This window comes from Triturus cristatus, chromosome 1_2, assembly GCF_964204655.1.
Source record: "Triturus cristatus chromosome 1_2, aTriCri1.1, whole genome shotgun sequence".
In the NCBI taxonomy this organism is placed as follows: domain Eukaryota; kingdom Metazoa; phylum Chordata; class Amphibia; order Caudata; family Salamandridae; genus Triturus; species Triturus cristatus.
The window spans coordinates 205,860,901-205,877,067 of NC_140580.1; the positions used below are offsets into that span (position 1 = coordinate 205,860,901).

Genomic DNA, 16,167 nt, shown 5'->3' on the forward strand with positions numbered 1-16,167 from the left:
ATTCTGCTTCCATGGGCTAACCCATCTCCTTGTGCTAAAATCCCAAATTCATGTTATGTCCATGCATATATGTGGTTTGTGTGGTGCAAAGTGTGTGAGGTGAGTGTGAATGAATCAGCCAAAGTAATGGAGGACTGCAGGTTATGTTTTGGCCTGGCCTGTTCCTGTTCCTGTGCACCAGATGGAGGGAGGTTGTTTTCCCTGGCAGTGGAAGTGCATTGCTGACATTCTTGAAGCTGGAGGGAGGAGACTTAAACGCTCAAGCGGGCAAAGATGAGTTAGAACTCCTTTAAAAATTCGATTAGGTCTGTTTGGCTGAGAGGTGCTACTTATTAGTCTTTTGAAGCACTGTCATTTGGTAGATGGTGAGGGTAGACGGTGGCACTGGAGTTTCTGTTGTTCAGGGTGAGACAGGTCCTTTAGGTGAGGCCAGCCCTTTGACTCGTTTCTGCTCACTTTCAGTGCGGCTGTTGATGTGTTAGTTACAGAAAGGTCACAAGTATTTGTGCCTCTGTGATGGGTACTCCAGACTGGGGTCAAGTATTCTGAGAAGAGCATCCTTTGCATGAAGGCTATGCCTGGAGAATAGCCTCGAGATGATAGATGAAAAAAGAAGCAACACAGACCTATTCTGAAGGCACAGACAGAAACTCCACAACCCCTGTCAGATTAACATGTATAAATGTGGGAGTCACTGGCCAACTTGTTGTTCCATTTATAAGTTCTCTTCGGGAATGACGTACTGTACAACGAGATCTGGTGTCTGGTTGACAACAACCCTGCAGAGGCGCTCCCCAGAGCAGCTTGATCCCTGGTGCAGTGTGGGTCTGCTGGCTGAAGGAAGAATGTGGAGAACTGTCTGCTTTTTCTGAGACTTGTAGGCAATACTGTCTTTATAAAACTGGTTCATAAGAGGGAAATAAAGTCAGCCGTTGGTTTGGCTGCTATTGAGAAGTTATGGCACAGGTGAAGTGTGCTGCACTCAAATACTTAGTGTTTAGTGTGGAATGTGCCACTATGAACTTTATGCCAAAGGCAGAGAATGAAATCAAGACCTTTGTGCTTGAGCGAGAGTGAGCTGCCACCTAGAAGTTATGCCTATACAGACTGTGCCACAGCCATCCAAGCTTGTGCCCTAGGTGTGCGGTGCCACTGCAAGCGAGACCTGACTATGGCTTTCCTCTTGCCTCTATGACCTTTGCCCTTGGCAGCTTACCTACTGGGCTTCACAGCTGACCCAGAAGAAAGTTCATAATTGCCACAGTCACTGCTTACCTGCAACGTCAGACTGCTAGTCTAGCCTCGAGCTGGCATGTCTCCACCCAGAAGTGGGTCAAGCGAGACGGGTGCTGCAGGTTCCCGCCAGATTGTGGAAAACAGTCTCCTGATACCTGTGCTGCCGAGACTTGCTTGAGAACTGAGCACTAGAACTACACTCTGGGGTAATCTGCACCTAAGTCTTGATACTTGCCATAAGGACACTCATACTCTGAGGGAAGACCTACCTAAACCTACCAAAGTGGGGGAACATCCAAGAGAGGGAAGAGGTGGGGTTGAAAGAAGGCAATCAATCAATCAGGGGGATTGTAAGCATGCTACTCACCCATGAGGGTCTCAAGGCACTAGGGGGGGGGGGAGAAGGGTCAGCAGTTCATTCAGTCGAAAAGCCAGGTCTTCAAAGCCTTCCTGAAGGAACTCAGGGAAGGGGCGTGTCTGATGCCGGTCGGGAGCTCGTTCCAGGTCTTGGCCACAATGTAGGAGAAGGATCTTCCCCTGCTCTGGCTCTGCAAATGCATGGGGTTTCAGCGAGGAAGCGGTTGGCGGAACGGAGGTTTCTTTTGGGTACGTGGAGGGTGACTCTATCATTGAGGTATTGGGGTCTGGTGTTATGTAGGCATTTGTAGGTGTGGGTGAGTAGCTTGAAGGTGATCCTTTTCTCAATGTGGAGCCAGTGGAGCTTGCATAGGTGTTGGCTGATGTGGTTGTGTCGAGGGATACCTAGGACGAGTCTGGCGGCGGGGTTCTGTATCGTCTGGAGCTTGCGGATTAGATCTTGTTGATACCGGCGTAGAGGGTGTTTCCGTAGTCAAGCCTGCTGGTGATGAGTGCGTGAGTGGCTGTCTTCCTTGTCTCGAGGGGGATCCATTTGAAGGCACAGTAGTCCAAGTACCAGTAAAAGAATTGTAACAGTTTTATGTGCTGTGAAGCATTACTTTTTAAGTGTGTAGGTTGAGGTATTGCTTTGCTAGTTGACTAAGTGCTTAGTTTGTGCACCCCTACAATGCTGCCCAGAGATGCCTGTCACTGCACGCTATCGCTACCATTGAAAGCCAAGTGCTGAAGGAGTTGTACTTGGCCCAGATTTCAGAGCCATCGTACGATCTTAGGACATCAAAGGCAAATAACCCAGGCCCTATGGCTGATGCTCAGTAAACCCTGCTTACCCCTTCACCCCTCAAACAGGATCTGACACTCTACATATACACATGTACACATAAGCACACACACTGATAGTTGATACATATGACATTCCAGTCAGAACAGATAATGGGAAATGTAAATGCTGATCTGTGTGTCTCTTGTCTGGCTAATGTGGCATCATATTACACAGCTTACTATTCTGAGTACAGTCACGGTGATGCAAGATGATGACACACATTAAGTGGAAATTGCAAATGTTTCCAGCAACATGCTAGGTCAGAATCAACTAGAAATTGATTAGACAATAGTATACAGGATTCTGGACACAAATGTTTGGACCATTTATTATGTACTGGAAGCGCCTCTCATACCATGTTGCAATTGTGGCAAATGAAAAATCATATTAGCTTGTTCTTGTATTGTACATTATACTGCACTCATGCCTTTTGCCAGGACTGTGTTTAGCAACTGTTACTATTCCCCAATTTAGTAGTCACAATTTGCAGAAGATAAAAAGACAGACAGGTAAATTGTCCTTGGCAGTAGTCAATCTAATGGCTTGCAGATTACCACAGATGTCAGTGGTAAGTATTTAGCTACTGCTGGGATACACCCATTTTTGTCCCCAAACTTAAATTTTTTCTATTAAATCCCAGCCCTCTGACATACTCTGTAAAACAATTGTTGTCCAGAGATTTTCAGTTTTGATTTGTGTTTTTGGATCATTAGAGAAGTAATTTAGCTTGGGTAGACAGTGCTGATCTGGGCCAACATTTTCTGGATGCCATTTTTTTTAAAATGGCTGATGTGTTAAAGTGATGATGTAATATTTCAGAAACCAGGAGAACTATGTACTTCATTTTGGTCTCAAAACATAGGTTTTGGGGGCCAAGAAGTCTTATAGAGATGGATTTAAAATATCCCGAGTAGATAGACAAGAGAGATGAGGAGGGAGAATTGCAATGGTTTATCACAGTCATTTTAAATTCTTCTTCAGTCCAGCCCCTCATGTCTGCGATGAAGCCCTGCTGTTCACCTTTAGCTTCAATGAGGTCTCTACCTTTCATGGAACACTAGTCTATCACCCAACTAGTTCTCGCGGGTGTTTTAACTCAGCTGCATGGAACTTTATGGAATCTAGCATAGAGTTTACTAACTTTACTTTATTAGGAGACTTTAAATTTTATTTAGAAAGGTTTGAGTGCCCAGACACAGCTCAGTTGCACAATTGTTTAAAGAGCTTAGATTTGGATCAATTAGAGAACTATCCTACACGTACAACACACTGGATGGCATTTTTACGGATAACACTGAGTTGTGTTTTGATGAAGTAATTTCCCTGGTCTGGACGGATTACAAGGTGGTCTGTTTCAAATTGAAAATCCTTAACAAAAATACTGGCACTTCTAATTCCCTGAAAATTGCTAATAAATGCCTTTGGTTGAAAGTGGATGGCATAGCTTTTGATCGGGTACTGAAACAACAAAAACTTGACCTTAATGGTAATATTGAGGTTGCTACTGACAATTTCAATAATTGGCAAGATTCAGCAGCCATGAAGATGGTACTGCCAAAAACTGTTAAATCTTTTTGGAGAACTCCCACTGCTCCATGGTACTCCCCAGAGCTGAAAAAACGTAAACAGAAATGTAGGGCTCTGGAAAGAAAATGGAGAATTGACTTCAAAAAGGATAAAGTGCAATATAAAGCAGAGTTAGCTGAGTATAAAAAGTTGATTAGGGTGGGAAAAATCCAAGTTTTTCACTGAGAAAATATGCATGGCCAAGAATTCTACTAAATAACTGTTTAAGAGCCTCACTCTCCTTTCCAAACATAAACATTCTCAACCTATTGCTCCCTCACAAGAGTTCTGTAATATTCTGGTGGAATATTTCCAATCCAAGGTGTCAGGGGTGTATGATGAATTCTCTATCTTTTCTAAAAGGTAATGTTTAGATATGGCAGTTGGTCCCGTTTTCCCTTCTCAAGTCAGTCAATCCAGCCAATCATCACTGGATCACTTTACTCCTTTTTCCAAGGAAAGGACCCTGGGTCTTTTTGAAACCATTAAATCAGGGTCTCTGTTTGATCCTTGTTCTCCTTCGGGTTTGCAATTGGTATCGGGAAAAGTCGCTAAACAGCTTACCATTTTACTTAATCGAGTGCTAATATCAGGTATTTTTTCAACAAAGTGGCTGCAGGCAACAATTTTTCCACTGTTAAAAAAAACCAACCTTGTACCCTAATGACACTAAATGTTATCGACCTATATCCAGACTGCATTTTCCTACTAAAGTTCTGGAAAAGTCCCTCAGTTCAGAATAGATGGCCTTCATTGATACCCAGGACATCTTGGATCTTTCTCAACATGGGTTTACACCATCTCACAGCACTGAATCTGACAGATGGACTCAGGCAGATGGGCTGTGCTGATTCTCCTTGACCTTTCAGTCGTATTTAATATGGTGAATCCTTCTGTGTTAATCAATCGGCTTGAGAGGATAGGGGTCAAATGCGCGGCCCTTGCCATTCTGAGTTTTTTTTATCAGGTAGGAACCACAGTGTGACTCTTGGAGACTTTATCTCTGGTTTGTTCACTTTGCCTCGTGGGGAACCTCAGGGTTCCTCACTATCACCCACTCTTTTTAATGTTTATGTTGCACCCCTGGCTGAACTTGTTAGATCTTTGGCTTTGCCGTTGTGTCATACCCAGGTGACACTCAAAATGATACGTGTATCTCATCGGATGGCAATGTGGTAGCTACCACATTAAAAGTGGTATGCTTAACATAGTTACCTGGATGCAAGACAACTATCTAAAATTGAATTCCGAAAAAAATGAGGTTATTTTTTTGGTTCTGATCTTTCCTTCTGGATTACCTATTGGTGGCCTTCATCACTTGGTAACCTCCCTTCTTTGGTCCAGAAAGCAAAACATCTTGGAGTGTGGTTTGATGGGCAGCTTTGTTTTTCATATCATGTAAATAAGATCACATCTTCCTGCTTCCATCTCCCTAGATTTCTGAGGAAGGTGGTTCCTTTCATCCCAGTAAATTTGCAGAAGACAGTTATTATTGCATTATTTATATTTAAAATAGACTATTGCAACACCCTTTATCTAGGCATACAAAAAAAGTACCAGGTTCCACAGTCACTTCAGACTGCGGCTGCTCGCTTGATTCTTAAAATCCCCAAGGTCAGCTAAATCTCCAAGAGCATTCGTGATCTCCATTGGGTACCAGTGACCAAGAGGGTTAAATTGAATGCCCTCTGTATTGTTCACAAGGCCTTGTACACTGAGGTCTTGCATATTTTTAGCACGCCTTCTCTTGGCATGGGTCAAATCGCAATTTAAGATGTAGCACTGCTAAATTAGTAGTGGTCCCCAAAATCAAGAGATTGAAATGGGGAGGAAGAAGTTTTTCATTTTGCCCTGCAGGTTGTGTAATTCCGTACCTATTGTTTTGAGATCGCATTTCAGTATATCTTGTTTCAGAAAATTGTTAAAGACCTAGCTTTTTTCTGTACATTATCAATAGATTAGTTTTAGTCCTGTCCAGCAGGAACGCTCAGTGCTAAGATGCCTCAGCAATTGTGCACTTTACAAAATAAATTAATGGAATAGAATGTGCCTTGATAAGAACACTGGGCATCTCTAGGTCAAGTTTCTTGTACAGAATATGAAGCTGGATTTAGAGTTTTTTTATCGCTTCTTCCATAACGTATCCATAACTCTGACAATCCTTGACTTCTGAACATTGCAACAAATCTAAGTAGCACAATTATAACATCAGTGTTGTTTGACAGTACAATGAATTGATTGGAACCATTTCGAACAGCCCACTCAACATGTGGCACAACACGAAGGTCAACTTCCTCCAATTTGCTGTTAAGTTCTTGAACAATATGGCCTGTGCCTTTTGAATATATCTCTGCAGGCACCAACTCCTCATTGACAATCAATCATTCCACTTGCAATAAGTAGAAATTCACTGTTCACTGAAGCATCAGCAATGTTTTGGTGAGTTAACATCTCCAAGTTCATCTTGTTCGATGGTGATGACCAGAATCAATCAAGTTCCTCTGTTATAGCTGTCACATTTTTGATGCAGGCAAGGTCAATTGTTCCACTTGTAGTGATTTGCCTGATTCTCTCACATTCTTTGACTGATAGTTCAATATAACTGTCAAAGACAATGTTCAGTTCTTGCAAGGTGTGCACACTGACTTTGATATCTGTAGAATAGTCTGAACAGCCTCTCTGAAATTTTGCATGGATGAAATCGTGACCATTTGCAGGTGTGATATAGTCCTCAACAACAGCAGTTTTCAATGAGGACCTCTTTTTGAATTGAAATTCTTCATGTGAAAGGTTTTTTTGTTGCTCTTGCACAAGTTTAGCCTTCACTGGTTTGTTTGCAGCATCTCTATCAAATAATGCGTTTGTTGGAAGAAGATTATGCAACAGAGTGTCCTTGATAAAAATGCACCCCTTTCTTTTGCTACATCCATCTCTCTATGTGCTTGTGAAAGTGTTTTTTTGTAACCTGTTTTATGGTGGCTGGTTGGGTGAAACTCTTACTATGGAAATTAAAGTGTGGAAGTTTAGCTTTAGTGACTATTTCAAAAAGCTTTTTCTCTATCAATACAAATCTCGTCCGTTTCAGTTCTGCATATAGTTTCAATCCATGTTCCAGGACATCTAGTAGATGTGTCTTTATATTGTTATCCACATATTGTTTGGTCACGGAGTTGTGTAGTTGCATAGACTCATTCTTTTCAAAGGGGTGTCCTTGCTGCTGCATATAATGTAGAAGGCTGTCAACATGTTTATTAAAACGTTCCCCTCTCTTTCCCACAAGTTTGTGTTGAGAAACAGTTTCATGACGGCCCGTTAATTTTTAATTTGTCATCTCTCTGAAAACATTGCAAATAGAAGGGACTTCATGGTAAACTAGCTGCCATTGAGCAAAATAATCACTTTTACATTTCTGACCAACAATACCCCTGGAGCTTTTCTGTGATCTCTGGATCGTCTGTTCCTGTTTCATATCTGGAGCCACAGCATTGAGGCTTACCTTTAGCTTCTTCACTCTTTCCAACTATCAGGACCTATAGCTCGGGTAGTTTATGCCATAGAATTAGCGAAACAAAGTAATCAGTGACTCCACTGTCTTCACGTGCAGCTCCCGACCACCTTCCTGATCAGCATGTACCAAGTTTTTCACTAGTTATCATGTGTAAAACATTTCCCCAGTACTTGCAAAGTTCTGATTTTTCTTCACATTCTTTGACAATCTCTACTAACTTGGTTTTCAGGTTTTGTGATTTTGAACTGAGTGTATTGAACATTGCCTGGCTTTGCATTTTGCCTTTTGAATGAAGTGCACCCTGTGCCTTGTTCACTTCTGAGATACGCTATACAAAAACTAATTTATCATTCTTGCTCCAGAAAGCATTCCAACGCAATTTTTCTATAGCCTCAGATATGAGTGCACCTTGTAATGAACGTACATAATGAGTTCCTCTCAATACTGACTGGGCAGTTTTGCTTCTGAAGATTTCAGCCTCAAAAGTGCATCGTCTATGCCACATCCACTGAGATAACTTATCGTGCACCGCAACGCAACTTTTGTCATGTGGAAAACGCCCATCATTGGATAAAGATCCTCAAATTCTACTGGATTGCTCATTAAAATGTCAGCTACAATATCAAAAACACCTTCCTCTCAGAAAATTGGCAGGATAGGCTGGTCTTCAAGCGGACCCTGAACATTTTGGAAATGTTTTCGAGCTGTGTATACTTTTGCATATTTTGTGACTGGAGATGGTATTACTGGTAAAAACCCAACCTTCTTCAGTGGGAGGGTATTCTGAGAGAGCAGAGCATAAACTCCAGCCCATGGAGAAACAGGATTTTCTTCATTCTTCAGTCCACACCGAATAAGCGATATGATAAATTTAGTTAAGTCAGCTTTGCATAACACCGCATCAAGTCGAAGATGATCCATGTCCTCAGCACTTTGACACTTTCTGGTAGACTGGGAAGTGTTGATGGCTTATAATGATTTTGCACATGCTGGCAAGGCAGTTGGGTTATGAGTTTGCAGCTTCGTTTGTTTAAACCTACAACTGACAGCTTTTTTTCCAGCCTCTACTTCATTTGTATAGTCTTGAAAAAGCACCATGGCAGTATCATGTGTGCATGATGTTCCAGACAAAGAAGAGCTGTCTGAAAAATTAAAATGATCAAAATCAGCCATTGTAAATCCTTTCCTGGTAAAGTGACTTGGAAGTAGTGTGCTGTCTGATTCACAAGATTTTGCACCATGATCGATAACAAGTTCCTGTTCTGTACTATGTCAGTATAACTTGTTGATATATCAATCATATTCATTGAAGTGATCAGCTCACTACTTTTGCACTTGTCATAGATTGCGTGGGCAGTCATCATGTGCAGCGGAGTTTTCTTTTTACCGTGATGTAATTCCTAAACATATTTTGGAAAAGACAGTACATTTGCACAGCATAAGCCTGTCGGTTCATCGGATTGTCTTCCACTTCTTCGCTTATATCTTCCAAACCATCATCAATGTTGGCTTCTGTTTTGAACTCAAGAACTTTAGTTTGTAAGAGTTTTGCGTTGCTGATATTAAACAATGATGTAAAAAATGTTAAGACATTAGACATTCTTGTTGACTCCCAAGATTTGCGGCGCTCTGGGGCATCACAACATTTGTCATTAAGTCCAAAATCTATATCTTTCAGGTCATTTCTTAAAATGGTTCCTGCTGATTTTACTGCATCCTGTGAACTTATTTTGGCAGCATTAACTTCAGGAGTCAAATCAGCTGATAAAACCATAAGTGGCTCATTCTTTTTGTTAGACTGACAAAACAAATTCTGTCATTGTACATTCTCACCATTATTATGTATAAATACAGTTTCATCAATGTTGACCATTATTTCTCGAACTTCACTAAGTTGAACCTGTAGCCAGTACTCAGCAGTGGCTTTAAAACTGCATTTGCTTTTTCAAAGATTGCAAATTCAAATGAAAGCTGGCAGTTACGTTGCTGCTAGGAGCTCATTGCTTATTCATATTTTTGGATGTATGCACACATGCAGGTCGGGAGGGCATACACATCCGCTGCATATACATTCACCTCGATGTTTAGATCAGCTACTCCACTGAAAACTTAATCTTGGAGAAATCTAGCTGCAGATAAAAACTTGTTTGCCCTTTGAGACTTACATACTCAGTACTTAGTTATTTCGCCAATCCCTTCGGCCCTTGTTTTGGCTAAACCACAGATAACACGTTGAAGATTCTCTGCTTTCTGATCAGTTGTTGGAAGTGAATGAGGGGTAGCCATCCCTCTTCTAAGTGGATGGGCATTGGGTTTGGTTATCGTCGCTTTCTCAGACTCAGATTCTTTTTGTAATTCACTGGTTTCTGCTATTTTTTTACCATTTTCTCTCTAGGCTTTTTTCCATCGTATATAACTTGTAGCACTTGTTGTTACAATGATAAAATATTTGATCCTCTTCACCCATCAGTTTCAATCTTTTGTGATCTTCGTCTTGCCGTATTTCTGCAGCATCTCAAACTCTCTTCTGTCCAGCCTCAGTTGATGTTAGCTTTTCTTTTCGATTAGTTTGGCAAATGACACATTTTCTTTGTTGAAGGAGTCCTCAGATTTTGTAGTTAGCAACACTGTGTCAGGAGGTAAAGATCCTCTACTACCACCTACTTCGCTCATGTTTACAAATTTGAATCAACGGAAAACTTGTACCAAAAACAATAGTAAAAATATTTACAAATATGATGGCTAAAACACATCATTATAGAGCTGCCATTTTAGAAAATGGTGGAAGGGTTGCTCTGAAGAGTTATTGCCTGTCCCCATAAGACTACTTGACCCCAAAAACCTACGTTTTCACACCAAAATGAAGTATATAGATCTCATGGTTCCTGAAATATTACATCATCACTGCAACACTTCCGCCACTTGTAAAAATGTTGTCCAGAAAAATTCGGCCCAGATTAGCAATGTCTACCCAAGCTAAATTACTTCTATAATACAAAAACACACATCAAAAATGAAAATATCTGGACAACTATTTTTTTACAGAGGTATATCAAGTGGCCAAAATTAAAATAAAAAGACAAGCTTTTCATTTTTAGTGACTACACTGTTCATTCCACGATATTAGCATGTACTCTTCTAAATGTACACTTGCTTTGGCAGTAAGTATATATTGTCATTTGTTGGCAGCACATGCCCAGGTACCACAGTTACATTCTAATTTGCACAACTATGCTCCAAGGTATCTCCTATAATATGCCAGTTTATGGTATCATGTATCCAGTTAACCCCCATCACATGCCAGTCAATGCCATTTTGACTATGGGAATAACAGTGCCATTATGGGGCCTTTCACCCCTGTGTAAGTTAATAGTACCATATGCCCAGATACCTCATTTGACAGTCAATGCTACCATGTACCCAGGCACCCTTCAGGTGCCAGTCAATGTCAGAAAATGCTGCAATGGGGCATGGGACCTCCATCACATGCCACTACGTGTCCATGCATCCACTTCTCCATATGCAACTCATGTTACAGATGACTTTCGACAACCCGCGCAGAACTGAATAGAAGAACACCATTATGAGTTCTAAAATGAACACAAAACTCTCCCCATGTGACCATCATAGAATTGAACACAATGTGGCACAGCTGGTCATGAGAACTGAACACATCATTCCAGTTAAGGCATCCATTACCAGACACAATACAAGGAAGTGGCCTCCAGATTGAGGGAAAGTAATACTCCTCCAGAGGAGGCACCAAGGACTGAATGCAGTGCTTCACACAGTACCCAAGGTGGTGGAAGTTATGACAACCTTGTAATCCCTTTTTGACTTTGGTTTGTGGTCTGGTGGTGTTGTGGATATTCATATTGTGGTCATGAATGAAAAATGTTGTGTGGGGGTAAGGTTGTTATGTGCTCTGCTGACAACTGGTAAATATTAGGCAATGTGACTTATCCACCTTATCATGAAGCCTGAAACTCCTCCTCAATATCAGCCTAATTACCAACATTTATAAAAAATCTAAGAGGGGTACTCCGATACATGCATTTGTGTTAGTGGAAGAAAAAGGCACGAGGTGGATTCAAGACAAGCTCAAAAAAGAGAGTTTCCCAGGGACCAGAAAGGACTGGGTGTCAGATATTTATCAAAAAAAGATTCCTTTCTGTGTATTACTCTTTTAGTTGGTGACCATGAGGCCTACACATTTAGATCAATAACCTTTGATTTTTGACTGTGACACTGGACAAATATTATTACTCCAGACTAGAATATACTTTTTGTTACTCTCAAAATTTATTTTTCATAGGAAAACACTTATGTTCAATAAAATCATATTTTAAAATTGCATTCAATATATACTCTGATTGGGTGCTCTGGTACAGTCTTATATATGCTATCTAACAATTCCGTATTACGGTATCTATCTCAGAGTCACACACACTTCAAATCATGTACTTTCAAAATTGCAAATTAAATACTACACAAATACATTTCATATGCTTTAAAAAGTCCCACTGTCGACGCGTTTCGGTGCATAGGTTACAATAGTAGCACCTTCCTCAGGACGGACGAGAATTTAAAACCAAAGTTTTGTTCTTCTTTCTAAAAAAGAGAATGCATATAATTAATACCATTTCCCTATGGAGAGTTGATTCTAGTTCTGGGCTATGCTGTTAGTGTCACTTATACATATTGTCTGCCCTTACTTTAAGTGTAGGGGTTGAAGTCCTTCTGTGGGTGTTCAGGACGACTTTATCACCTCTCAACTTTTGTGATTTTAGACCACTTGCATCATAGTCAGTGGAGTCATAGAATTCTACAAAAAGAGCATGGAGTTATTTCACCATACTTTTTGAGCCTATTAGCCTATTCTCATGCTGTTAAGCAAAACACTTACTTTTAAAAAGTCACGTTGACACATGTTCAATGGTGTCTTAAAGCAGGTACGTCTTTCGATATGCACCGCCTGTATTCAATTGTTTAGCTGTGCCTGTAAGGTACATAGATAATGCTATATACTTCAAATAATGATGTCATGGCACTGGTGTTTATTCTCAACAAATACATCCATATACCTACCAATAGGTTTTTCGCCTAATGTTTAAGTTCAGGCTGTCCTTCCCTGCGCCTTTTCAAGTGGTGTCCTGATACCTGTACCGGAATAACATGACGTTCAATTTAAGTGTACAGTTATCCATAGATCATGGCTTTAGACATCTACCTATCCCCTACTCCTTCTAAATTAGAAAGGGGTTCAGTACATACCAGTTAGAGCCTGCAATATCTTGTGGCAGCCTGAATCTTGACAACGCTGTCTTCTTTTCTTTAAGCGCTGTCAGCCACACTGTAGGTTTTCTTGGGGGTGTTTTTACTTTTACTCCCAACCTGTGTATTAAAAGTCATATTGGAGGAGGTTTTATTTAGATCCTCGCATAGAAGAATCTTCTTATCGCATTCCCCAGATTTTGCCAAATTTGCTAATTACAAGTATGTCCTCTACTCTCATTGTCACTCATGCTGTTTTAAAGCAGTGCTGAGGTGTACTTTAATATTTCTTTATCAGAGGTAACTAACAGAAACCGTGCCCTGTTCGCTTTGCAGTGCTACAGCGTTAAAAGCGATTGTCACAAGCAGCCCCTCCCTAGAGCACTTGCTTAATGACCCTCCCTAGAGCACTTGCTTAATGCAAGCTGATAGACTAAGGTCTTCAGAAAAGGAGTACCACAACTTTCCCCCTTTCCTAGGATTTCAGTCTTGGAATCCTGCATAGGAGAAAAGATTCTCTCCCTCACTCTACATACATTCGAGTGCCCAATGCTTACTCAAGTCTTCTATCCATCTAGTTTGCACCAAAGCGGTCCTTACCTTTAAAAATCGGCGAGCCTGCTAGTCACAACGTCCTGCTTCCACCGCAACTGGTGAATGCAGTCGTTTGTGCAGGCTTTAAATACCCCTAGGCATACTTAATTGGATGCCTATTACCTGCCAAATTGGTATTTAACATTCAATTAAGGTAGCCGTCTATCGGCGCCATTTTAGTAGTTTTTTGCATCAATCCTTTAAGGACTACAGGTCCATGGGTTCAATCCCGGGTCCTCCTGTTTGCCGAATTTTAAGCTGGTGACTATTATTATTTCTGATTTGTTTATAACACTGTCCCCTTTTCTTTTAATATTGTAAACTTCCTCCTGGGCACACCGGTTTGTTCAGACCGATTTTCGATCACCATTGAACATGTGTCAACGTGACTTTTTAAAAGTAAGTGTTTTGCTTAACAGCATGAGAATAGGCTAATAGGCTCAAAAAGTATGGTGAAATAACTCCATGCTCTTTTTGTAGAATTCTATGACTCCACTGACTATGATGCAAGTGGTCTAAAATCACAAAAGTTGAGAGGTGATAAAGTCGTCCTGAACACCCACAGAAGGACTTCAACCCCTACACTTAAAGTAAGGGCAGACAATATGTATAAGTGACACTAACAGCATAGCCCAGAACTAGAATCAACTCTCCATAGGGAAATGGTATTAATTATATGCATTCTCTTTTTTAGAAAGAAGAACAAAACTTTGGTTTTAAATTCTCGTCCGTCCTGAGGAAGGTGCTACTATTGTAACCTATGCACCGAAACGCGTCGACAGTGGGACTTTTTAAAGCATATGAAATGTATTTGTGTAGTATTTAATTTGCAATTTTGAAAGTACATGATTTGAAGTGTGTGTGACTCTGAGATAGATACCGTAATACGGAATTGTTAGATAGCATATATAAGACTGTACCAGAGCACCCAATCAGAGTATATATTGAATGCAATTTTAAAATATGATTTTATTGAACATAAGTGTTTTCCTATGAAAAATAAATTTTGAGAGTAACAAAAAGTATATTCTAGTCTGGAGTAATAATATTTGTCCAGTGTCACAGTCAAAAATCAAAGGTTATTGATCTAAATGTGTAGGCCTCATGGTCACCAACTAAAAGAGTAATACACAGAAAGGAATCTTTTTTTGATAAATAAGGATTCAAGACAAGGCCACCTTGGAATTCAGCAGTCCCAGCATTTAGAAGTGCCAGCAGTAGGCCCCTAAGAAAAGAATTTGGTCCCCGCACTTCTATGTTTTACAAATTAAGTGCTGAGTTTATCCACAATAATGTAATTGTCCTGGCAGTATGCAAGAGTTCTAGCACCACTAAAATTGTGAAATAAGCCTACTCTGAATTCTAAAAATGTATAAATGCATTGACCTTCCAAATCTTGTTGTGAACTGGGTTATGTTTTGTTGTGCAAAATAAGCACCGTCCTGTGAGAAAATGAACTGATGACATTTGCTCATTACACAGCTGCCAGATACTAATGAGATTCTGGTACTCCCTCATTGAGTTAGATACAATTTGACGCATCACTGATTCATCCAGTCACAAAATGGAGAGAGAGATCTTGTTCTGGAATGTGCAATTCTGAAAATTGCAATCTCCCAAAAGTCTGTTGCTTTCCAACCAGAAGCTGAATCAATGCCTCTCACCAGAAATGCACCATTAGCACCATAGCCCTCCTTTACTCTCATTGCAGAACTTGGATTAAAGAAGCCGTTGCAAGCACCCAGGCTTCACCCCACTCAGCTGACCCACTGCCACCTACCCATGCCTTGTAACATGCTAAAGTCCCCCTGCCCCTTTGACTTGAAACCATAAATTCCACAGTTTCACATGGCACCTTTCTGAATGTGCTAAAAGTATGAAAAAATCTAACATTGAACTTGACAGTCTTGAAAACTACAGACCCTTTACAGGTATTCTCTCGATGGGTCAGCTCATATAAAAATGTGTAACTATTATGTTGCACTAATATACATTGGAAAACCCGGTGCTGGGTTTTAGATGTTCTGGTTTTTAGAACATTCTGGTCACAGTGCTGAAACTCCCATGATCAAGTTCATAATCCTATATGACTCATTACAGATCTTTAATGAAGGGAAACTCTGCATGCTGGTACTCTCTTACTTATCTACAGCTTTTGATACCATCAACCATAACGTTGTCCGGCACACTTTATAAAATATAATGGACATTGAAGGCACCTGGTTCAAAGAATAACTGTCTAACAGGATTCAATGCATCTGCTCCTCCAGCCATTCTATCTGGAGTATCAAAAAGATCTATCAAAGCTTCCCTGTTATTCATCTTGAATGTTGAGCCGATGAGTGATGCATACTCCAAGGCAGGTAATGACTTCCAACAATATGCAGAAGATACGTAGTTGTACCTAAAGACAGATAGCATAACTGATATTGACTCTCTGTCTAGTACCGATCTGACATTAGTTCACGGATGTTCTGGACGAATGTTAAACTTAACCCTCAAAAGACTGAATTCTACATTTACATTCTGGCAGCCCTGGTATCCTCCCTCCTGGCCAAATAGCTCAGCTACAGGTCCTGAACAACTTCCCCTAGATTGAGAAATCAGCCAAATCCCTAGGGGTCACGCTGGATAGCTCCCTCAGACTCGATCTCTATTTAAAAAAATCACTAAAGTGTGCTAGATTTCAACTGAAGCTGCTCTATTAACATTGAACTGTTGAACCCTTTACATGTCTTCAAAGCTGCTGTACAAGCACCAGTGCTATCTTGCATAGAATAATAGAATT

The 16,167-nt window shown here is 40.5% G+C and overlaps 1 protein-coding gene and 1 long non-coding RNA gene across 3 annotated transcripts in view; one reads left to right on the forward strand and one right to left on the reverse strand.

Annotated features, from left to right (window-relative positions):
• Window positions 1-16,167, forward strand: part of CDH23 (cadherin related 23) — a 1,199,511-nt gene that overhangs the window by 479,473 nt on the left and 703,871 nt on the right. The gene's annotated exons all lie outside the window — the stretch shown is intronic.
• On the reverse strand, window positions 11,812-13,597 carry LOC146867053 (uncharacterized). The gene is made up of 3 exons (XR_014966058.1): window positions 12,418-13,597; window positions 12,227-12,336; window positions 11,812-12,122 (listed from the first exon to the last, which is right to left on the reverse strand). It is a non-coding gene; the product is annotated as an uncharacterized LOC146867053 (long non-coding RNA).